The sequence below is a fragment of the Cynocephalus volans genome, chromosome 1, assembly GCF_027409185.1.
Source record: "Cynocephalus volans isolate mCynVol1 chromosome 1, mCynVol1.pri, whole genome shotgun sequence".
NCBI classification, from domain to species: Eukaryota; Metazoa; Chordata; class Mammalia; order Dermoptera; family Cynocephalidae; genus Cynocephalus; species Cynocephalus volans.
Window position 1 is genome coordinate 72655943 of NC_084460.1, and position 24723 is coordinate 72680665.

The 24723-nt window shown below is 38.0% G+C and overlaps 1 pseudogene; it reads right to left on the reverse strand.

The window, feature by feature from the left end:
* Positions 1-215: 215 nt before the first annotated feature.
* LOC134380769 (phospholipid scramblase 2-like) lies at positions 216-24208 on the reverse strand (annotated as a pseudogene).
* Positions 24209-24723: the final 515 nt, after the last annotated feature.

A 24723-nucleotide genomic window follows, 5' to 3' on the forward strand; every position in this document is an offset into this window, starting at 1 on the left:
TAAGCACTAACTTTGACTTTTAAGTTACCCCACCCCCCCAAATTGGGCCACTCCTTAACATATGAGGTCCTTCTCTTGCCATTTGAAAGTGTGTAGACTCTTCAGACAGAAACTATGGGTGTCAGAAGGACCACACAGATTTTCAGAGCTAGGATTAAATGGGAACCTTTGTATAAAACCTGTAAATTTAAGAAAGTAATATTTAAATGAACAATTTACTGTATTATTTTTAGAATGATTCTAGAGAAACTATCTATAACCAAAATTAGCAAGAATAGACTTAAAATGAGGAAGCAAGCCCCAAGTATCACGGCTTTCATTTTGATGTCAGTTTCTAGGGAACTGGATCCCAAAGTTGTCAATGTCTGTAAATATCTCTTTACCAAAACCAGACCAATGCGTAGAAATCCTGCCAATCACAGTTTTTTCATCAAGAGATTTAATCTAAATTGCAAAATAAAACAAAAGAAAATATAGTCTTAATGAATTCTAGAAAACTAATGAAAATATACTTTCAAAGTTGGAGTAAAATGAAAAAATATTGTATTAAAATTATGCACCACATGTAACTATGAACATTTTATTTCTCATTAGATGTATATAGGCACCATACTTATAGATATTTGAAAAAGCTGTCAGAGAATTGGTACATGTAGGGAAAGTGAAGGAAAAGAGTCAGGGCCCCTCAGATGTTCAGAATCTTGCCAAGCATTTGACATAAATATGCATGTGCAGTGCAGGTGTTCCTTGGCTATTGTCTGATGTAGATGCATGTGGGCACCTAGGTGTCCTGGGTTATGGACTTAAGTATAAAAAATGAGTGGCTCTGATCTATGTCAGCCCCCACCCCCAGAATGCCCCCCAGGGGTCCACAGGGAGGCCGCTACTGCTTCTGGAGGCTGTTGCTGCAAGCTGTTGCTGCCAGTGCTCCCGGGATGCCCCAAGAGGCCACCGCTGCTGCTGATGATTTTGCTGCTATTGCTGCTGCAAGATGCTGCTGCTACTGCTGAGGACTGAGCTGGTGTCCTTGGCCAACAGCTCCCAGGATCTTTCCCAATTACCTAGCGTGGACCTGTGTGTGCATAGTCACTTAGCTCTCATTTTGGCTTTAGTTATTAATTGCTTTAACAATCTGAAATCCGTAACATTTTCTATTTTACTTTAAGACATCAATAAATCTTGATCCAAACCAAAATTTAAGCAGAAGAGTATACAAATATGAAATTTTTCTTCAATCAAAGTCCTAGGAGCTGTCAGGAAGGCAGTAAAAAATTCTCTCTTGTGATTTTTGCTTTAAAAGAAGCACAGAGAGTTTACATAGGTTGCAAGTTTGAATATGATGTGAGAGTTCATTACCAAACACTGTCAGGAGGAAAACATGAAATGCCAAGAACCTAGAAAAGAAGATTGGCAGTTTTGAGTGAAGGAAGTCACCAAGAAGCAACTTGATGGGATGCCCCAGGCTGAGGGTTGGGGTGAGACAGAATAACAGCAGGCGTGTGAGCAACAAGGAAGGGTTTGTGAAAAAGAGAGCTCCAACATAAAAAGGATTGTAAAAATTCTGCCCGGTAAAGCTGAGGGTCATCATATAGAGTTGAAAAAAGCGTGCCCAGACTAAAACACGTAGCCAAGTAGACAAGTGGGGGTTAAATGCAGCTGATATTAACCAAGATATATACTTGCAGGGTTATGTCAACCCAGGGCAGGAATGTCCTTTTCAAATTTGGACAAAGTACCACATGTGCTAGCAACACCCTCTGAAGACCTTGCCTCAGGTTAGAACCAACTTAATAAAAGTGGGGAAACTAAAAAGCGTTGACTTCTTTTATGTGAGTGGGGGTGGATGGGTTCTTAAAAAAACCTGAAAGAAACTTCTAATATGAAATTGTGATAACATGGATTACTCTTTGTGAAATATTCATTTTCTTCTCCCTCCCATTGCAGCCTAAAGTATCTTCCTGCTCTTAATAGGCTCTGTCTTGGGCTTGTTTGACAAATGGAATGTTAGCAGATGGGCATGAGCAGTGACCTGAAACATGGCAACATGGCTAAGTGGTTTGGTCTGGCTCTTGGTCTCAGATAAACACCCACTAGAAAAACATGATCCCGGTAGCTGCTGCTGCTACAAATCCAGAGTGAATATACCTGGATCACACCTGAGGCCAGTTTGCAGCCTTTATCAGAGCCAACTAGCTGAGCCTAGTTGTATCCATTGAAAAACAGTTGACCTGCAGACCCAAAAGCATGAAAATAAATGCCTGATGTTTTAAGCTGCTGAATTTTTTTTTTTTTTGTCCTTTTTGTGACTGGTAAGGGGATCGCAACCCTTGGCTTGGTGTCGCCTGCACCGCGCTCAGCCAGTGAGCGCACCGGCCATCCCTATGTAGGATCCGAACCTGCATGGTGGGAGCGCTGCTGCGCTCCCAGTGCTGCACTCTCCCAAGTGCGCCACGCAGTTGGCCCAGCCGCTGAATTTTGAAGGGTATGTACTTTGCAATGCTGTTGAGGTAAAACGGACTAACAGAAATTCTATATGGCACAATTTAGTGTTTTCTTTGCTAATGGCTATCATCTAAGGATTTGAAGCTAATAATAAAAGCTTCATATTTTGTTTCTAAAATTTATTTTAATTTTGAAATGTTTCTAAAAATAAAAATTGCCAAAGATAATTTACTAGCCACCATAAACCCACCACTAGACCTAACAGATATTCATATTTCCCCATTTTGATTCCTACAGCAAGAAATTTAAAAATTCACCAAAATTTATATAAGTAGAAAATATAAATTTCTATAGTGAATCAAAAATATAAATAATAACATATAACTGAAAAATTATAAAGTCTTGATAATTTCTAGATAATATTTTAAAAACAAAAATATCTATAGTAAAATGATTTCAACTAGTGGAAATAACTTGATATTTGTGACATAATAAGAAATGTATATTTACTTTTTGTCTCTGTTTCTTGACACAAAACTAATAAAACCCCTATAACTTTCTGAGTAATAAGAGTGATAGGAGAGTCTTGTTATAATATTTGGACTTTGTTCCAGATTTCTGGCCCTCAGCTCCTGGCACACAGATTTCTGTCACGTAGCTTCACAATTGATAAGACTTTGTATATTAATGAGACGACTGGTGGTTAGAGGCCCCTGATAACTTCATTATGGTAGCCGGACACCAGAAAGTCCAAGCAATGATTAGAGAGTTGGATCTTTCAGTCTTATGCCCAACCTGCAGAGAAGAGAGTAGGGCTGAAGATTTAGTTATTCACCTATGGCCAATGGCTTAATTAATGATACCTACATAATGAAACTTCCTAAAAACTCTAAACAACAAATTCAGATATTCTGACATGGTGAACACATTCCTGTGCCATGAAGGTAACTCACCCCAACAGCATGGGGACAGAAGCTCCTGTGCTCAGGACTCTTCTGGAATTCACCCTATGTAGTCTCATTTGATTATTTATTTATATCATTTATAGTATTCTTTACAATAACTCTGTAAACATATCTAAAATTTGCAAGCACCTTTAGCAAATTATCAAATCTGTGGAGGGGGTTGTGGGAATCCTGTTTATAGCTGAATGGTCAAAAGTACAGGAGGTCTTGGAGTTGTGATTGGTGTCTGAAGTACAGGACAATCTTGTGAGACTGAGACCTTAACCTGTGTGGTTGCATTAACTCTAGGTTGTTAGTGTCAGAATTGAACTGAGTGGTAGTACACACAGTTGGTTTCTGGAGAATTGGAGAATTGTTGGTGTGGGGAAAAGAGCCACACATTTGGTGTCAGAAGTGTGATGACAAGACTTGTAGTGTATTATATTAGTACTAAATTTACAGATTCATAAATTTAATACCAATAATTGGTAAAGATATTCTAAATAGGAAACTAAAGACTCACTCACAATGTAAATATAAATAGGAAAACTTTAAATAAAACACTAGCACATAGAACCTAGATAAGTATCAAAATAATACACTGTAATAAAGTATAAAACATAGAAAATCTATATAATTCAAAACATATAATGATATGAACACTTGCTGAAAAGGTGTTCATTAAGTGATTAACTCAGTATTTATATAACATTTAATATATTCAGTGCATATATAGACTTTACAATTTTAGTTTAACCCTAACAATCTTTCAAAGTATACACTGTATTTATATACAATTTTCATTTGAGAAAACTGAAGCAAAGGCATTAAGTAATTTGTCCAAGGTTGCATAGGTAGGAAGTCATTAATGGTTTTCAAACCCAGTCATTGTGGCTACAGAGTCTGTACTGCAGACCATTATAATAGTCTATCTTTTAGAAAGTTAAGTAGCAAATCCCAATAAAAATCTGGGTTGGGGTTAGAAAACAATGGTTAGTAGACCCAATCTAGCTTTCACCCTGTTTTTGTAAATAAACCATGCCCATTCATTTACATATGGTCAATTACTACCTTCATGCTACAGTAGAATTGAGTTGTAGCACAAAGAACCATGTGACCCACAAAACCTCAAACATTTTCTGCCTAACCTTTTACAAAATAAAAAATGTTTTGTTAGTTTCTACTCTGGGCAATATAGGAATAAAAAGGCTATGAAACATTTTAACAAAAACTTTAAACTATAAAACATTTGCCTCTATTTCAATTAATATTATCAACTTGGTAGGTATTCTTACTATTGCAATTATTATTCAGCTTTGCTATCAGAATAGGCTGGGGAAAAATGAGCTACTTGATATATAAACTTTCGAAGAGCTACAATGATCTCATTTATATTGCATTTTATACCTAAAACTAAGTAAACAAAACCAAAACATGTTCTAAATACTAGAAAAGAGTCACATTCCTGGATAAGTGGTAAGTAAAAACATACAGCTTTTCTCAATATTAGCAATAAACACTTACAAATATAAGTATTCTTTGTTAGTAACAAAGCCTATACTTAGAAAAAAATTTGACAAAAAGGGGAGAAGTTTTACATGAGGAAATCTATGTGGTCTTATGAAGAATACAAAATAAATATGAATGAATAAAAAGGCATAACGCTTATTGGATGTAAAGGTTTAGCATCATAAAAATGTTAATTTAAAAATATTGAGTAGATTTAACACAATACCAATTGGATTTTAGCTTTTTAAAAATTGAATAAAATTACCTTCATGTTCACATGAAAGGAAACATCTGATAATACCAAAAAAATTATACAAATAGAAGACATATCATTGAGTCATTAAATCACCACAATCAAATCATAAAGCACTGTTGTAAAAACAAATATTTACACATACGTCAATGCAATGAAAGAGAGAATCCGAAACTGATTCCCATGACTTTTGAGAATTTAATGTATGGCAAGGATGGTATTCCAATTCAGTAAGGAAGAACAGTTTACCTAATAAGTTGAGATGACACTACTGTTTAGTCAATAGAAAATAAAATTTGATCCTATATTGTGCTAATAAAATGCCAAGTGACTTAAATATTCAAACATAAACAAATAAAAAGAGAGTCGATAAAATGTGGTGTTTGAGAGGACGTTTATAATTAAGACAAGAGAACCAGAAGCTATTAAAATAGATGTATTTGACTGTATAAAATTTAAAATATCTGTATGGCAAATACATATATATGTTTATATACAAAGACTATATAGTATATATGTACATTACTATAGGTGTATTTGTGTGTATTTATACATATAACAAAAAGTTCAAAAATAAAAATGTAGACTTGAAGAAAATGTTTGCAAATCTGAGGACAGATGTAGGATCAATGTCTTCATTACTCAAATTATTTTTATAAATTGACAAGAAAAATGTAAGCAATTTAATAGTAAAATAGTAAAATTACAATGTATATAGACAATGCAAAAAAAGAGAAAATACAAATAGCCAGTAAATTTAGAGTAACATTCTCAAACCCCTCAATGGTCAGAGAATTACATAGTAAAGTAAAGATAACCTAACCTTCCACGTTACCATTTGCTGCTTTTTTGATTGAAGTTTGCAGTTGATCTACACTACATTGCGGCATTATTTCTTTTCCTTACCCAGAACTCCTTGCAATTCCTGAATCTGAGAGTCCATGGCATCAACTTTGCAAAATTTTTAGCTATTTACCTTTATAATATTATTTCGGCACATTCCCTGTCTTCACTTTTCTTGTAACTCATCTTTTGCATACGCAGGAGCAGCTTACTTTTGCTCCCATAGCCCTTCATATATAAAAAGAGACATAAAATTGAAGAGATCAAAAAATAATATAATATTATATATATATATGTATATGTAGATACACACACACACATGTAAAGAGATGCAAAATTTTATATCTCTTTTCCCTTCTCTGTACTTCTCTCACAGGGATCATCCCATTCACTAACTCTTTATCTGTATCTAATTTAAATTTTGACCTTTTCAATGAAGTTATACCAATGACTGTCCTCATTTTTAGAGGTTGTATTTGGCTTGTTTTCAAATCTTCCTGTCATTATTTATAGTCTCATTCTTCCCTATGGCCTTTTATATTCTTCTTTTGTCTCTTTAATGTTCCTTTTATAATTATTAGCAGATGGTTCTATTATATGCAGTTTGTTTTGTCTATTGACTCTTGTTCTTAGTGGATTAGTTCCTCAAGCAATTTTTGCATATAATGTTGTGAAGATAGAATTTTTGCGTAGAAACAGAAAGTGTCCTTGGTGACAAATCTGCTTCCAGTGTGCTTTTACATTCAATTTGCCATCTATATCACCATTCAGGACCAATTTCTATGTTTTGAGATTCTTGAACCACAGCAGTGGTATGAAATCAACCTTCGAACTCATAGAGAGGGCTAGCTTGGGATGTCAGTCTCATGTGGGCATATTTTTTCCTCTACCAAAAGTCCTAGAAGGAGACAGACTCCATTATCATCTACACGGGATAGAAGGTTTACTTGTCTCTCTTCTACTCACCCCTGGGATAATCTCACAGTTTCAATGATCTGTGAGTGCAGAGCTAAGGTAACATATTCTCAGGACTGTGAAGGTATCTTTAGACTGAAATGAAGTAAGCAACTCCATAAATTATTATTGTCAAGGTTCATTAATGGGTGACTTACATACAGAAAAGGATTGGGTGGATGGTGATCCAGGGCTGTGCAGCTGTACTCTGCAACATTTGGAGGATAACCAGAAGACTATAAGGGGCTTTGAGACAGGTGGATCTATGCTGTTGGGAAAAGATCTGTTGGCAAAGACTAAGAGTTGCTTGCTTCACGTGGCCTTACCTTTCATAAACATAGCATTCTATTACTTGCTCTGCCTTGTGAAGGGAGAAACTGTAAGTATCTAAACCAAAGTTTTGAAGGCTGTGAGGATGGAGGAAGTTCTGATCAGCATCCTCACAGATCTGTATGCTGAAAACTTCCCAACATTTTCCTCTACATAACTAAAATTCAACATGACCCGAGTACAATTCATTAGCTGCACACAAATCGACTGTTTTTCCCCAAGATTCTTAACCTGTCCAACAGTGTCATTATTCATTCAGCTTCTCAAACATCAGCCATCAGTTTAATAAGACATCAGAATCATCTCCAAATTTTCTTTCATGTTCAATTGACATCAAAGCCATGAATCAGTTTCCCTCAGTACACTAATGAAATGCCTCTTAAACTATTCCTTCCCTTAGAATGACTCCTGCCTCTGCGGTGGATCAGGCTCTTATTACTTTTCTACTCTGAGATTCCATGCCCTGAGGGAATCCATGTTCTGTAGTGGTCCATAGTACTGATAATATCTGTGATAAAGTGTCAAACCTTTATTTTTACCCCACAGAAAATAAATCAAGTCATTATTTCTCAATTCTCTCAAAGACAGTACCTAGTTATTATCGTTCTAGATGCACAGTAGAGAAGTTAATTCATTACAGATATGAGTGCTTTAACACATCCATAGCAGAGGGATGGCTGGATGATATTTAAATTTTTAGCATTAAATATGAGAGTTTCACAATGCTTCTCTAACATTTTCTAAAAATATGTTATATGTCAGCTAACCTTTTGTTAATATTGTTTTTTGAAAGAAAAATAACCTTATATATGTTTTAATTTTAATAGGCATGCGAGAAGTTTTATTATACATATTCCTATATGACTTCTTTTCACATACATATCACACACCCACACATACATACACACAACATTATATGTTTCTCTGTATAAGAGCCTTTTTAAAGTCTCTACATCATGAGTATTTTCTTAACATGGCCCATCTCTGTCATAAGACTATGAAGTCTATAAGGGGAAGGATTCATCTTTGTATATCTAGATTCTAACAGAGAAATTCAAATTCATATGATTTGAGGAGGCAGGCAGATAAAATAACAGGATGAAGATGGATTGTGGAAAACCTTAATAAGATGTGAGGACATTGCCAGAGTTCCTGTACCTTATCATAAGGGGTAGTTCTACTCAGCTTTAGAATATTTTCCCCATTCTATCAAATATGGGTACTGTTTACCAGATATTTTAGTTTTCCAAGAGAATCAGGATATCAAGATTAAGTTATAAAATCTCCCAATTTTTAAACATTTGCAACTAAATAATTTGGATTGTAAGGTTAGACCATCTGTTGGAGAACTGTTATAATGACATTGCTCCATGAAGTAAATATACAGCATATTGTGGTTTCCAAGGACCTAATTTAATTCAGGGACAAAGAAGAGACCACAGAGAAGCATAATTGGGTAGTATGTTTTATAATAACTTTCTTAAAACTGTGTTTGCATAATCGGGCTTTTCGTTGGAACTCAAGCATGTCAGAACTTCTTTCACGATCTAGGGCACTGGCAACCTATATTTCAGATCAAGGAAGGACCCATGTGCTTTCAATCAGACTCAAATAACAAAGTTAGCATTCTATTTAAAATGGATAATATACGGTGCCACCATACAAAAATCACCATGTTTAAGAATTAAGTATTTTGCTTATTTTTGTTTGACATGACTCTGCTTCTCTTTTTCTCATTTATCATAATCAATACTGACCTTTAATCAGAATAATAAATTCTTCTCTGACAAAGTTAAATATATGAGCACATCATCTCTCTCTTGAGCTATCAATACACAATAGCTATTTAATGTATCTATAACATCTTACAAACTTATAGTCTACTTACACTAAAAAAGCAAATCCTATAAGCTTATGATATCTCTTACCTCAAAATCAATATCTATGCCACAACTGCACACAAAACATGGACCAGTAATTTTTAGTACATCCTCTCTCTTCCCATTTTGAATCATAAACATTGGCAGACATGGATGCCAGATCTGAGTAACATAACCAGGAGGTACACCAGGAGGAGCTTGGATTTCTATCTACAGAAACAAAAGAATACGAGTATATATAAATGTAATCATAATTTTCACAATAAAATCTAATAATAGATCCCACTTTATGAGCGCTCTCTAAGTGCCAGACATTGTTCTTTCTAAGTACCACTTAATTCTCAGCACTTGCTCACTAGGTTGGTACTATAACTTTGTTTTATAGAGGACATAAATGATGGACACACAGGTGAGTTAACTTGCATCCAATTCCTCAGCTATGACATGAAAGAGATGAGCAGAAACTCGGGCAGGCTGAATGCACGGTCTATGCACTTAGCACGCATCTGCTGGACTCGTACGTTTTTAAATTTCTTACTTATGAAAACTGTCTAAATTATTTAGGAATAATTTTCTTAAACTTCTTTAAAAACAGTGGTTCATATTTATGAAGACCTCTGCTCACCGGTGCAGTTTCCAGAATGAGTGCCAATGGTGCTATGTTGACAAGAATGGGGACTGGAACCTGGGCGCTGTTTTTGTTAGTGCCTCAGTATGCTCTTCTGTAAATGAGGACTTCCTAGGGCCTTTTGTAAAGATGAAATAATGTAATGTATGTTAATGTGTTATTCAAATTGTAGGCCATTTGCCATCAAACTCTCAGTTTTCCTACAGGTATTCTCGTGGACTTATAATTATACCTAACCTATATTGAAAGGAAAACAGTAATTTCATATGAGGAAATTGAGTTACCCTCTCAAAATAATGCAGCATCAATAATGCAGTATTAGACACCAAATAACTATGTGCTTGTATCTCTCTGTCTGTGTCATGCTCTCACAGCAACCTGGATGGAATGACTAAGTTATCCAGGCAGAGCTGGTCTTCGGCCAATAGGACCAAAGCAAACACCAACATTCCTATAAAGTTTCTGTGCCTTGCTGTCTCCCCTGAAATCCACATACTGTATGAGAATGTGAAACACAGAGAGCTGGTCTTTACAGAGCTAAAGATGCTTCCACATAGGGTACCCTTATTACAGATATCAGAAATATAGAAATTTTTATGAAAATAAAAGAGAAATGAAAAACACAGAAAATGAGATTACTGTTTTTTGTTTTGTTTTGTGTGTGAGTGTGTGTGTGTGTTTTTTCATTCTTCCATTCACTTGTTCCAGGAATGGCTTTGGCTGTGTCTCTTACAGTCATTTCCAACAAGTGATTTGACTAAGTTGCCATATCTGATCTTTCCTTGAGTACCAAGAACTCTTAATCTCTGGGCTGATGCTCAGTCCTACAAGGAAGACTGCTCAGGAGCATGGGGCTAACCATTCACTCTTGTTCACTGGTCTTTCCAACACAATTTACTTCTTTCCTGTACAATTTCCTATACAATTAGTTTTCTTTTAAATCTTATTTGATTAGATAGGTTCAATGAGAAGGTGAAAATATTTGCTGAACTACTTTAAACTGCTCTGGTAACTGCTCACCGACCTCCTGAAGGCAGCAGGGGCAACAACAGCTGCTACATCTCAGCGGTCTCTCCAGAGTCACGACTTCTCGGCCTGTATTATCAACAGTCCTCATGGTAAAAGGCCTAGATGGCCCACACCAATTTCGGGTACAGCAATCAGTATCTTCTGCTGCAAAGAAAATCCTCTGCCCAAGGCTGTTCTTAATTTCATATTTGTTATTAGTTTCAAAACCTGTTAAGACTAAAAATATAAAAGAGATCATCACAACCACCATTATGTTAAAAAATATTAAATCTATCATGAAAGATTATAATATTGAGCTATTCCAGTTTTAGATGATACTCCAAGCAGCATAAAGAGAAGGAAAAGGGAAGGTGTTTAGAGATAATCCAGGCAGAAAAAAAAAAGGCGAAGGGAAAGGAGGAGGAGAGGCTATGAGGGTGCAGAGGAACTGAGTCCTTATGTGAGACACAGAAGAGAACACAGGTCACCCGTTCCTAGTTCCACACACTCCTGTCAGAGAGGGAGACTGTGCTGCTGAGGTTGGGCCAATGCTGCAGGTGGGCACAGTGGTGCCAGGTGTATGGATAAAATGTCCTCTCATCCAGTACAGTTTTCAGGTATTATGCAGGACAATATAAGATGAATGCTATGCTTATGCTCTATCAAATAGTATATTAAATCAGTGGTTTAGGATTTGTTCTATGAACCATATTTACATCTTATGTTTTGCACTGTGTCTGAGGGAAGGCAATGTGAGAGCTTACTCTCAAAGCACAAGTGTCAAACAGGAGAGAGTGAGATGGAAGGAGAATCAGAACGTCACGCTGGGCCCAGGGCGTCCTTCTTCAGCTCAACAGTCGTTGTTCACAAGTGGGAGACAAGGGGGAAGGTGCTTGGCAACCAGGGCTCCAACTCATAGAGCATCAGACAAGGGGCGTCCTAAGTGACCCTGCACCTCAGATGGGCTGATCTCTTCACACGGGAAGCACAGGGATGCTGAATGCTGAGGCCCACATGGTATCCTACCAGGGGAAGCCCTCCTTGTTTAGAGCCAGGAGAAGCAGTTAATAGTTGTCCTTGTCCACAGAAGGAGGAGGTCATACAGAGACGTCCTTCTCAAGTCCTGTCGACGTGAACTTCCTAAAGCATCCTTGGTGGGACTCAGGCCCTGGACTCTGTCTTTGGAAGAACCACCCTTGACTTCAACATCAGCCACAATCAAATGCTTGGTGAGAAAAAAACTTAAACTGATTCCTGAGAGGGCATCTATTATACAACTAATTGTTTAATTGTGCAGCTTAGTCTCAAATACCTAAACTTGTTTACTTGTAAAATGAGATGAACAGGCTTACACAATCTTGAAGTTTCCTTTTAGTTATTTGAAAAATGAAAACAAACAAAAGAATTCTACAGTAATATTTTTAGGATCTATTGAGTTTTGAATTGGGGAAAGATAGACATACACATCACAGTCTCAGATGCTAAAAATAAACTGAGCAATCTTTATCTTTGTATACTACTCATAATGCTAAAAAATAATACAGATATTCAATTTGAGAAAAAATATGAGAACAAGAAAATTAAAGGCATTTCTTTTAAGAAACTAAATAATTAAAAAAAGGTAAATGTGAAACTTTTTATTTCACAATAAATCATATGTATTACACAAATATAAACATGTCTTATAAATCTAGAAAACATAAATGGAGTGCTATATAATGTATAGAGTCTAGCTTTTGGGGTTTTATAATCTCAATAATATATATATCACAGAATGAAACATTTTAAAATTTCATAATACAAATTATCAAAGTACTCCTTTTCAGAGAAAACTTAGTTTAAAAAACGTACACAAAACCAACAACATTATAAATATTTCATAATGTACATTATAAGCAATTTAAGTATAATAGATGCCAATTACGTATTTTAATGAAATCCATTCCTCTGCTTGTATAATCATTGTTTTAATTTGTACCATTGGAAAGGTACTTTGCAGACAGGTAAAGATGGATTTAACCATCTGTTTGAATATATCTATTCTAAAAACCGCCAGAGTTTTCATGAAGCCTTTTATATCTAGAAGGAAGACACTATGGCTCATAAATTTACCCAGGGTCTTGTTCCCCTGGCAGCTGTCCTAAAGCATCTAGTGGCTTCCTAAGCTTATTCTTGTACCTGGGGAGCACTGGATCCAAGGAAACACCTGCTGGCATCAGGCCCATTCCTCTCCAGGGAGCCAGGTCTCCAGGGTGCTGGTCGGCATCCTCCAGCACTGCAGTGCCCCAGCATCCCAGCTGTAACCTACAGCCCAAGGAACAAAGGTTTTCTAGGGCTCATGGGAACCCCCAAGAGAAAATGTGGGCTGGTACACCCCCATCCAAATTCAAAATGTTCACTTGCTTTGGAAATGTACTGAGCTAACTCAACTTTTGCATGTGGCTCTGTGCCATTCTCAAGGTGATCACAAATTGAGAAGAAAACAGCTAATGTGGTAGAAGTCAGGTAAAGTGATAGAATCATTTAGAGTGATTCGTAGAGAGTTGGGAGCAAAAGTCAGTCTTGGTTGTTTTCTGCCTAAGACAGTGTGTATTATAAGGACAGCATAATACTTTATGATTTGACTCCAAATTTTCAGAAATGAACTGATGATCATGTTTGTAATTACATTATGGTGAAGGGTTTATCACCTCACACAATCCAGAGTATTATATTTGTGGTTGTTGAGGGGATCTGCATAAACTTCTTCTCTTTCTAGAAATAAGATCAATACAATGAATACATACCTTCCAAAAGTTCAACATTCTGATGAACCAATAGCAGATCTATCTATTAGTAAAAATAAAATTAATTTGTATTTCAAATGTTTCATAGCCAAACAAACAATATTCATGTTTTTTTATTGTTTAATAAGGTATATAATGAATTATCAACATTTCTCAATATTATCAAATTTTAATAAAATTTTGTATGACCTTTTAGGGTAAAACTAAACATTTTTAATTAAAAATATATCTATTGTAATCATTAACTGTTAATGTGGGCAAATTTAGGTCAAATAAAATTGACTTATTCTGGAATCCCTACAAATTAGAAAGTAATGTTCCTTTTAGATGAGGCTTAAGAAATATGGGAACCTGTTTTATCTATTTAAAGAGCTTTTCTGTAAAAGTCTCAAAATTATCCTTTTAGGTGGTCTTGATATCATCATTTGTAGTAAGAGTTAACTTACATATTTATGAAACCCTGATTTTTAATAACCCCACGTCAGGCATTTCTTGGATAAATATGACCTACTAAATGTTCTTATATGTTGCCCGAGCACATTGTAGGAAATTAAGTTAGTACAGAGAGTTTAAGAAAAACAATTCATTTACTAAAAATTGATCAGATATCATAGAAATATTTATTTGCTATAGATTGGACATACAGCATTTCATATTTCTTTACCTACCTTATCTCTAACACCTCACAAATATTAAACCTCATATTGCTGAAGTAAGCTATCATGTACTATGGTAAAATCCAAGACTTTTTTCCAAATTGATGAATTATAAAATTGGATCCTCCAAAGGACAAAAGCAAGAGCAAAATAAACTCAAAGCAAGCAGAAGGAAGAAAACTAAAAAAATAAGAGCAGAAATCAATGAAATTGAAAACAGAAACAATAGAGAAAATCAATGAAACAAAGAGTTGTTTCTTTGAAAAGATAAAATTGACAAACTTCTAGCAAGTCTAACAAAGATAAAAGAGGAAAGACACAAACTTTCAATATCAGGAATGAATAGGGCTATCACTACAAATTCTGAAGTTATTAAAAGGATGAGTTATATTACAAACAACTCTGTAAACATAAATTTGACAACTTAGACAAGATGGAATATTTTCTTGAAAAACATAAACTATCACAACTCACCCAACAGGAAATAGTTTATTTGAATAGTCCTATAAGAAAATTGATTTCGCAACTTAAAAATATGCAAAAAAAATCTCCAGGACCAGATGATTTCACTGGAAAATTCTATGAAATGTTTAAAGAAGTAATACCAATGCTACACAATCTCTTCTAGAAAACAGAAGAGGTATCACTTCCCAATTCATTTTATGAAGCAAGTATTAACCTGATACCAAACCAGAGAAACACAATACAAAAAAACTACCAACCAATATTCCTCACAAATACGGATGCAAATAATCCTTAACAAAACACTAGCAAATAGAATACATCAATTATATAAATACAATTATATGTCATGATTAAATGAGGTTTGTTCCAGGGTTCAATTTTCTAAAATTAATCATGCTATTCAACATATTAAGAAAAATTATATGATCATATTAATTGATTCAGGAAAAGCATTTGACAAAATTCATCCCCAATTTATAGGAAAATAAAAACCTCCCAGAAAAATAGAAATAGAGGGAAATTTGTTTACCTTGATAAAGAGCATCTATAAAAAAATATTAAAAAAACACTATAGCTAACATTATATTTAATGGTGAAAGACCGAATGCTTTCCCCCTCATACCAGGAGCAAGGCAGGATGTCCAAAGCCAATCTGGCTGCAGCCATCACTGAGAGCCCAATATACCAACAGCAGACACCTACACAGAGCCACTGATATGGCACTATTTGCTGGATAGACAGCTACCTGGTGGCAGGTTGATTACACTGGACCAATTCCACTGTGAAAGGGATAGTGTTTAGTTCTTACTGGAATAAACACTTACTCCAAACACAAATTTGCCTTCTCAATTTGCAGTGCCTCAGCCCAAACTACCATCTGTGGAATTACCACTATCATAATATTCTACACCATATCGTGTCTGACCAAGGAACTGTCTTCCCAGCAAAAGAAGCATGGCAACGGGCCCATGCTCATAGAAGTCACTGGTCCTGCCATGTCCCATGGAAATGGGAGTCACACCACCCACTACTACTCCTAGTGAACCATTAGCAACATTTTTGCTTCCTGTTTATGTGCATTTTGCTCTGCTGGCCTAGAGTTCTTAGTTCCAGACGAAGGAATGCTTCCATCAGGAGACACAGCGATTTTTCCATTAAACTGTTGTTAAGATCGCCACCTGGCCACTTTGGCCTCTGAATCAACATGCAAAGAAAGGAATTACTATGTTGGCTGGAGTAATTGATTATGACTACAAAGGTGAAATTAAAGTACTGCTCCATAATGGAGGTGAGGAAAAGCATGTCTGGAATACAGGAAATCCCTTACGGTATCTCTCAGTGTTACCATGACCTATAAAAAGAATCAATGGAAAACAACAACCTAGTTCAGGCAGAACTTTGAGTGAACCAGACCCTTCATGGAATGAATGTTTGGGTCTTTCTGCTGGTAAATATCCAAGATCAGCTGAGGTTTTTGCTGAAGGCAAAGGAAATACCGAGTAGGTAGCAGAAGGTGGCTGTAAATACCAGTTAAGAACACGTGACCAGTTACAAAAATAACAACTGTAATTATTCTCTCCATATTCTGCTACATAATATATGTGTTTTTGTTTTCTGTCCTCTGTTAATTCCTTATCATGTAACATAAGTTGTGTTCATTTTATATCATAGTATCTAAGTACTTTTAATCTGACATCATAGCATTTAGGTTAGGGGATATCAGGAAGAAAAGCAAAAATCACTGAAGGACTTTAACTCCTCTTCTAGCTAAGAAGTTAGTATGTTTTTAGTTGCACTCAGAATAGTTGTATCATGTTAGGTGGAATTATAGCCTTGTTTTTTCTGTGTTTGTGGTTTAAGCATAGTTTATGGAGATGCATTTGGGTGTCAAGTTGACAAAGGATGGACTTGTGATGGTTGGTATTGTGTATCAACTTGACTGGCCACAGGATTCTCAGATTAAACCCAATTTGTAGATGTGTCCAGAGGGTGTTTCTGGATGAAATTAGTGTTTGAATCCATTTACTGGGTAACTAGATTGTCCTACCCAATGTAGATGGATTTCATCTACTCCTTTGAGCATCTTAATAGAATAAAAGGTGGAAGAAAGAGCAGTTCACTCCTTCCTGCCATATTTCTTGATCTTCTGCTTTCAGAGCTTCCTTGTTCTCAGACCTTCAGACCCAGACTAGAATCTACATCACTGGCTCTCCTGGTTCTTAGGCCTTCAAAGTCAGATTGAAATGTACCACTGGCTTTCCTGGGTCTCTAGTTTACAGGCTGCTGATTGTGGGCCTTAGCATACAAAATTACATGAGCCCATTGCTTATAATGAATCTCTTCATGTGTGTGTGTGTGTGTGTGTATTAGTTTGTGTTGCTATAACAGAATACCTGAGACTGGGTAATTTATGAAGAAAGATGTTTATTTGATTTAAATTGTGGGGCAACTGTATCTGGGTAGGTTTCAAGCTGCTTCTGCTCATGGCAGAAAGCTGCAAGGAGATCATGTGGAAAGAGAGAAGCAAGAGAGAAGGAGGGGAGGTGCTGAGTTTTTTTTAACAATCAGCTCTGGTGGGAACTGATGAAGTGACAACACACTCACCCTCCCTACCCCAAGGGAGAGCATTAATCTATTCATGATGGATTTACCTGCCTGTACTAAATGCTTCCCACTAGGCCTCACCTCCTAACACTGCCACATTGGGGATCCAATTTCAACATGAGTTTTGGAGGGCCAATCATATCCTAACCATAGCATTCTGCCCCAGATGGTCAAAAATTCATGTCCATCTTACAGGCAAAATACAATCATTCCAATCTAATATTCTAAAAATCTTTGAGATTATTGGGAATATTCCCTATAATTTGAGAATATTATTGTACCACCATCAACAATATTATATCATTTACCACCAACTCAAATTCTAAAGTCTCATCTGAAAATCAAGGCAAAAGTTCTACTAGCTGTGTACCTGAAAAAAAAAAACAAGTTATCTACTTTCAACATACAATGATAGAACAGAAACTGGGTACACATTCCATTCCAAAAGGGAGGAATAGTCCAGAAGAAAAGAGAAACAGGCCCCAAAGAAGTCCAAAACCAGCAGGGCAGACATTAAATCTTAGAGCTCAAAAATAATGTCCTTTGACTCCATCTCCTGGGCATAGTGACAGGTCTGGGCTCCCAAGGCCTCCCATGGATATGCACAGATTAAAGTCAGATGTTTGCAGTTTTTCCAGGCTGGCTTTGCACACTACCAGAATGCTGATAGAAACATAGACTATAAAGACCATTCTGAGGAAGTCTCAGATGGAAATTAGGACAAGTTTATTGGAAACTAGACCAAGACTCAGACTTGTTGCAAAGAACTTGGTTGCATTCTGTTCATGCCCCAGAATTTCATGGAATGTGGAATTTAAGAGTTATGAACCAGAGTATTTGGCAGAAAAAATTCCTAAGCAGCAAAGCATTCAGGTAGCTGCATGGTTACTTGTAACAACCTATGCTGAGTTATGGAAGAAAAAAAAAAAAAAAAGCATAACAGAAAGCCAGAATTTATAATTAAAAAGGAAGCAGAGAATAAAAAATTGGAAAATCCTCAGCCCGGCCACATAAAGAGTGAAAAGGTTTTCTACCCATTAGTTGTCCACCCTAAGTGAATCATTGTGCAGTATGTACATATATTGAAACAACACACTGTATCCCACAAATATAGGTTAAGATAAAAATTTTTTAAAAAGTGAAAAGGTGTCATTGGGAGAGGAAATAAATGTTGGTCACTGACTCTCCACTAAAGAGACTAGTACATAGGGAAGAGATTATTGAAAGAATGTAAAAAAAGACTTTGAAGGCATTTCAGAGATGTTCAAGGCTGCCCCTCCCATCACAGACCCAGAGGACTAAGAAGACAGAATGGTTTGGGGGAACAGGCTTGGGGAAATTTCCATGGGCTAACCGCCCAGGGCCACGTCAGGAAGCTGCTCCCTGCATTCCAGCACAGTGCTCCTTGACTGCTCCAGCTATGGCTAAATTGGCCCTGGGTGTGGCCGAACCCACTTCTTTGTAAGATACAAGCCAGAGTAGCATCTATGTGGTGTTGTCTGCAGGCTCACAGAATGAGAGAGCTGTGGAACCTCAGTTTCAAAGGATGTATGGAAAAGCTTGTGGTCCAGGAAGATATTTGTCACTAGGGCAGGGTCACCACAAAGAGCTTCATTACAGCAATGCTGAGTGGAAATGGGGTGAGAGTTGCAGCAGAGAAACCTCACAAGGGCCATCCCCCAGTGGAGCCATGGAAGAGGGACCACCATCATGACCCCAGAACTATAGAGCTACCAGCATACAGTGCCAGTCCAGGAGAGATAAAGTGTGGGCTGAGCCCAGAGGAGCCACAGGACTGCAGCTGCCTGAGGACTTGAAGTCCCAACTCCTACACCACTGTGCAGAGGATGCCGTACATGGGGTCGAGGGAGATTATTCACCAGCTTTGAGATTTGATGCCTGCCCTGCTGGGTTTTTGACTTGCTTAGAAACTATTATCCCTTTCTTCTCACCTGTTTCTTCCTTTTTGACAGGAATATGGACCCATAAGCTTGTCCCACCATTGTGTTTGGGAAGCAGATAACTTGTTTGATTTCACAAATGAGACATTGAACTTTTGAGCTGAAAAAAGTTAAGACTTTGGGGATGGAATGAATGTATTTACCTGTGAGAAGGACATCAACTTTGAGGCCCAGGGGAGGGACATTACGGATTAAATGTGTCCCCCAAAAGTTCAAATATTGGAAACTTGTGCTAAGAGGGTAAGAAATACAATTATGGTATTTGAAGAAAGTAGGGCCGTTAAGAAGTGATTAGACTACGGGACTGTGCCCTTGTAAATGGAGTGATTCATTCATGGAGTAATGGGCATGGTTCTGATGGCTTTAAAGGAGATCAAGTAAGGAGGTTTGCTTCCTCTTGCTTAGGCCTGGTCACCATGAGACTCTGTGTAGACTTCCCACCAAGAAGAAGGACCACACCAAATTTGTTCTCTGGGCTTTGGATTTCCCAGCCTCCCAACTATAAGAAATTAATTTCATTTTTAAATAAATTACTCAGTTTCAGGTATTCTATTATAAGCAACAGAGATGGACTAATATACCTGTGAAACCAAAACAAGTTATCTGCTTCCGAGATACAATGGTGAGACAGGCATAGAGGACTCATTCCCAGTACAAAAAGGAGAAATAGGCCAGGAGTATGGAGCCATGGGCCCCAAGAAATTCTGAATATCAACAGGGCACATATCAAACCTTGTAACTTCACGATAATTTTTTGTTTTGTGTGCTGCTTCATGGATACACTGGTTCAGAGCTTGGATCCACAAGGCCTCAGGTAGCCCCATCCCTGTGGTTTTGCTGGGCTCAGCCCATGCTACAGCACTTGCAGGTTGGCATTCCATGCTGTTAGTTCTACAGTACTGTGGTCTCAGTGGGGTCCCATTCCTGCATCTCCATGAGAAATTGGCTGGTGGAGAATATCTGTGGCAGCTCTAACCCCGTGTTTCTACTTGGCATTGTTCTAGTAGGGGCTGTCTGATGGCTCTGCCTGTGAGACAAGTCTTTAACTGCTCAATACATCTTTTGAAATCTAGGTGGAGTCTGCTATGCCTCTACACGTTTCGGTTTCTGGGATTCTAGAGTTAGCATCCCATGGCTTCCAGCTTATATCTTCCAGAGCTAGAAGTTGAGCTACACCGGGGCTGCTTGAGCCACAGCTGGTGTGGCCGAGGGGTGCAGTGTTAGTGTGCATGAAGCAGAGTCCTGGGGCCACCCTGAGCAGTGAGCCTGTCGAGGGTGTCCCAGGCCAGTCTGGTGAAATAATTCTGCCCTCCCAGGCATATGGCTCTATGACGGGAGGGGTAGCTTTGAAGGTCTTTGAAATACCTTCAGGATCTCTTTCCCATTGCCCTGGTGAAAAGTGTCTGGATCTTTCTAGCAGTAATAATCTCTTTAGCAAATAGTCCCTCGACTATACCCTTTGTTTCCTCTCCCAAACATGCTTTTTCACTCTTTACTTGGCCAGGCTCAGAGTTCTACAAATCTTTCTACTTTGTTTCACTTTTCATTATAAATCCCATCTTTAAGTCATCACTTTGCTCCTGAATCTCATAGTAAGCGGCCAAAAGTAACCATGAAGCAGCTTGAGTGCTTTGCTGCTTAGAAATGTCTTCTGCCAGATAACCTAGTTCATCACTCCTAAATTCAGCCTTTCATAAGTCCTAGGGCATGAACACAGTTTAATCAAGCTCTTTGTTATTATATAACAGGATAATCTTTATTCAAGTTCCCAATACCTTGTTTCTCAGTTCTATCTGAAACCTCATCAGAGAGGCCTTTACTGTCTCAATTTCTATCAGCATTCTGGTTGTGATCACTTAAGTATTCTCTGAGAAGTTCCAGACTTTCCTTAGTCTTCTTGTTTTCTAAGCTGTCATCGGAATTACCCTTCATACTCTGTTCACAGTAAGTCAGGCTTTTTTTTAGCTTTCTCCTCCAAAATTATTCTACTCGCTACTCAATTCCAAAGCTGCTTCTACATTTTCAGGTATTTTTATGGCAACTGCCTCATTCCTGGTACCAATTTTCTGTTTTTGTCTGTTTTCTCTTGCTATAACTGAATACTTCAGGTTGGATAATTTATAAAGAAAATAGGTTTATTTCTTGTAGTTCTGGAGCCTGGGAACCTCCAGATTGGATGGATGGCCACATCTGGTCAGCTTCTGGTGAGGACCTTGTGCCATGTCGTACCATGGTGGATGGCATCACAAGGGAGGAGGCATGTACTGAGAGCCTAACTGGCTCATGAAAAATAGTCCACTGCAGTGATAACCCATTAATCAATTAAACCTTGAATGGATTAATTAATTCATGACAACAGAGCCCTCATGACCCAATCACCTCTTAAAATACCACCTCTTAATACCTTTAAATAAGGCACTGTTTCAATATGAGTTTCAGGGGGAAAACATTTAAACTATATCATTTGTTAAAGAATATCTTTGAGGTACCTTTCTTATGCAGCCATTTAGTTTTTACTAGAATAGGCAAGACTTCTAAGAACTATTTAAAAACAGAATTATTTGGAAAATGAAAAGTACGGTCATTAGTACTGATTAAGTAAAGTGATTTGGCTATTGAATTTAGCAGTATTCAAGGCAGTAGGATAGAGTGTGTGTGTGTGTGTGTGTTTGTGTGTGTGTATTTACACAGATGAGTGCATACATATACTAGGGTACTTCAAAAGGTTCATGGAAAGATTTTATCTTTTAATTCTATTTTTCCATGAACTTTTTCCAGTACCCTCATATATATACACCTATATGTACACATATGTACAAATATATAAATATATAAATACTTAAATAGCCACTAAGTATAAACCTTCTGTTTTATTTTTCAAGAAATAATTGAAGCAATAGCACATACAAGGCATTATACCACAGATTAGAAAAAAAATGGAGAAGACAATTAATGTAAGTATATTACAATATATTATATTAATCAAATGTAATAAAAATATTACTTATAACACATATGTGACAAAACAAAGCATATATTTGCAAATATATTAAGTTCTATTAATAAAAATAATGGTGATTTAAGAAAGCGTTATGGGGATTTAGATGGCGATGATGGTGGCATTGTCAGGAAAGTCACACCTGAGAGTTGAAAAAGACTAAAATCAGCCAGGCCACGGACATGTGTCGGGGGTGTTGTAGGGTATTAAAAATATTGGGAACCTCACAGGTAGAAGTTATGAGGCTGCAGGGAGCTTGACACAAGCAAGGCTCTAAAGTTGCACAACAGGAGAGATTTCCTTACAGATGAGGACGGAGAGGTGCACAGGGGCCAGTTCACACATGTTTAACATCTCTCCACCTGCATTCTAGCTCTCAAAAACCAGAGTAGGCTGGTCTTGTCCAAGACAAAGCCTTTAACCAGTGCTTATTGACACAGCAATGAGTGTATAGTATAATTGTGTTCCTTTCAGTCAGTAAGAACATTTCCCTTACAGATCTAAAAGCTGCTCAATCCATGACCCAACCCAGCTGTTTTACATATCACTTTTCTACCCAGCTACAGAAATCCACTCATTTCCCTTTTCATCTATTTATTTATTTTTCATTTCCTTGTGTTTGTTCATTGTTCAAAGCCCTACAATTGTTGCAAGTGCTATGGCAGCATTAAGAGAAGCTTCTGCTGTTAGGAAAATTCAAAAAAGAAAAAGTAACCTCCAAAATTCCTGACACTTTTCAATGAGCAAGAGTCGCTTGTACTAATTATCCTTGTCCCACCTTCTGCAATCTTAAATTGCTAAACCAGGAGAAACAATGACTGCCTGTTCCTGGAACTGGGGAAATGACACAGTGACCATGCCAAGACTTCCAGCAATATCTGTGCATAAATAAAATTACATGGGAACCATATAGTGAGTTTGGAGAAGCAGGGATATTGCCAAATATTTAAAATAATAAAAGCTACATTTCACTGAGAGTTTTTTGCAGTAAGAGTTCCTGCTCTAACAAAGTTGTGTTGATTCTCGTAATCCTCTGTAACTCTTTTAACTCTTTCAATAGTTATACAGTGTCAGAGATGAGGCAAAGGGGAGAACCTATATGAAGAAATTGGCTCAGAGTCCACAGATGAGAAGCAGCAGAGGCAGGATTCGAACTCAGACAGCCTGAATCTGGAGCCCACGGTCTCAGCCACCATGCGTTACACCGCCTCTGTCCTGCCTTGCCTTCTGGTATTCTAGAGTGCCCCGCGTAGTTCGGGCCCCAGCCATACTTCCAATAAACACTTCCTGTTAAATGACAACCAGCAGGCTCTATCACTCGTCCCTTCTAATACCCCACTGTGCTGGCAGCTACCCCTGAGCCCACTTCTGGACATGAGTTAGGGCTGCTCTCTGTACTGTGAGGCAGCTTAGCTAAAGGGGAGCAGAGCCCTTGGAGGTGTTCTCAGACAGGACATACCTTGTCATTAGAATGGTTCTGGGGCAGCCAGGTGTACCCCGGGCCAGCTGGGGGCCCTTGCTGAGTCCCAGCTCCACTTCCTGTGTCATTTCCCCAGGCCCCTGGGATCCCTGCCCACCCTCTGAACCAACACAATGAGTGGGCCAGAGCCCCTCCCCACAATCCATGGACACCCTGCACCCCAGGGGAGGTGACACAGAAAGCAACCCACCCAGTCTTGGCTGTAGCTCTTCCAGTACAACCTCCAGCAAACTGAGGTCTGGGTGCCTATCCTCTGGAGGTGGCTGTCCTCCCCATCCCTAGGCCCCTGGCTGCCAGGCACAGCTGTTGCACAACTCCCCTGAAGTCAAAGGGGAGGGGCCTCAGGAGACTCACAGTGACCTCACACCAACACCTGTGGCAGATTCTGGTTTTGTTTCCTGGATCCTACATGTGTAACGGGGTTTCCCTCCCCTGGTCCCCCGCATGTGCCCATGGTCCTGCGTCATCGCTGCTGAAAGGGAGCTGGGCTGGAGGAGTGGAGGAGGGACTGCTGCCACTGAGGCGTGGAGCTGCTGCTCCCGTACTCTCACCCACTTTCTTGCTCATTGGAGAGGCTCCCTGAACGTTGTCCTGTGGTTAAGGGTGAGCATGAACTGGGATGTCCACACCACCTGGAAATGGAAAGTCATCAGCTGGGGCTTGTCCTTCCCCAGGGACCTCCCTTTACTGTGGCCTGGACCTCTATCCCTCAGATTCCTATGTCTTCTCAAAGCGAAACCAGAAAGCTGCTTAGAGTTCAAATGAGGAGGGGTCAAGATTGTTTCTCTGTAAAGCCCCTCTTCTTTCTAGCCTTTGCTCTGTTCCTTTCTTTCCATCAAAAGGCCTTTTTAATACGTTTTAAGTGTTCAAGTGATCAGGTGTATAGAACTTAATTTTGGAGGGCCTTGCAACTGGCACACCAGCATACAACAAATAAATACTTGTTGCACTAAAGTTTTCACTGGTTTTAAGCCTTTAAATG